This window comes from Echinops telfairi, unplaced genomic scaffold, assembly GCF_000313985.2.
Source record: "Echinops telfairi isolate 266 unplaced genomic scaffold, ASM31398v2 ScPeMD7_30;HRSCAF=105, whole genome shotgun sequence".
Taxonomy (NCBI): domain Eukaryota; kingdom Metazoa; phylum Chordata; class Mammalia; order Afrosoricida; family Tenrecidae; genus Echinops; species Echinops telfairi.
This window is the reverse complement of record NW_022103927.1, coordinates 3,066,554-3,068,029: the sequence shown is the minus strand read 5'-3', so window position 1 is coordinate 3,068,029 and position 1,476 is coordinate 3,066,554.

Below are 1,476 nucleotides of genomic sequence, written 5' to 3'. Positions count from 1 at the left end.
CCCAGACTAATACAATGGGGGTAGAAAGCCTCATCTTTCTCCTAAGGAATGGCTGGTGGTCTCAATCTGCAGACCTTGTGGTTAGCAGCCCAATGTGCATGTACCACATTTGTGTGGGAAAAGGCAGAAACGGATCCCTTTTGTACCTCATTGGTCCAGGGAAGGCACGTGAGGAACTGGCAATGTTCGTCAGAGATGTGTCATGGATTAAATTGTCTCTTCTAAATGTGTGGAGACCTCAGAACGTTTGTGGAAAGATTCCATTACCTATTACTTCCATTGTCTTTTCTTTTAAAATTAAACATTCTTTTGAGGGCTCTTACAGCTCTTGGAACAATCCATTCATCAATTGTATCAAGCACATTTGCACATAGGTTGCCATCATTATTTTCTAGACATTTATTTTCTATTCAGCCCTTGGTGTCAGCTCCTCTCCCCTCCCCACCCGCTCGTAGCCCCTTGATAAATTATAAATTATTATTTTTATATCTTACACTGACTGCTGTCTCCCTTTCTCCTCCAGTTTCTCTTGTTTGCCCCCCTGGGGGAGGGGTGTGGTTATGTGTAGATCATGCCGATTGGTTCCCCCTTCCTCCCCTCCTCTCCCCACCTTCTTCCTCCCCTTCTGGTATCACTACTCCCATTCCTGTTCCTGGACTCTGGGTGTCGTGAGCTCTTATGTCTTATCTGTACTTGTGCATATGCTTCAGTCCAGCCCGCAGTGAAAGGCAGGACTACGGTTATGATAGTGGGGCTGAGGAAGCCTCAAGGAACTAGAGGAATATTGTGTTTCACCGGTGCTTTACTGCACCTGATTGACTCATCCCTTCCCTGCGACCCTTCTGTGAGGGGATGTCCCATTGTCTACAGATGGGCTTTGAGTCTCTGCTCCAACACCTCACATTCTCAACAATATGGTTTTTGTTTGTTTTGGGTCTTCTGATACCTGTTACCTGGTCCCAGTGACACCTCATGATTGCACAGGCTGGTGTACTTCTTCCATGTGGGCTAATGCTTCTCTGCTAGATGGTCTTAAGACCCTAGATGCTTTATCTTTTGATAGCTGGGCACCATCGCTTTCTTCACCACATTTGCTTATGCACGCATCTTGTCTTCAGTGATTGTGCCGGGAGGGTGAATGTCAGATTGTTAGAACAAAGTGTTCTTGCATTGAGGAAGGGCATGAACAGAGGCCCGAAGACCATCCACAACCTCAGTGTATTGCCATATAAATATATGTACATAGACCAATACCTCTATTTTTATGAATTAATGTATTAACATATGTACACACCTAATTTTATACCTCTATCCCTATCTTTGCTTCCTAGATTATTCCTCTGTTTCCTTTCACCTTCTTCCTGCCCCATTAATTCCATTTTCCATGAGTTTCTGGAAACCTCTTCCTATGTGTGGAATTCCTGACCCCTGGACCTGGGGATGTGATCATGTGTATAAGTTGAGTTTTTCTTTTGT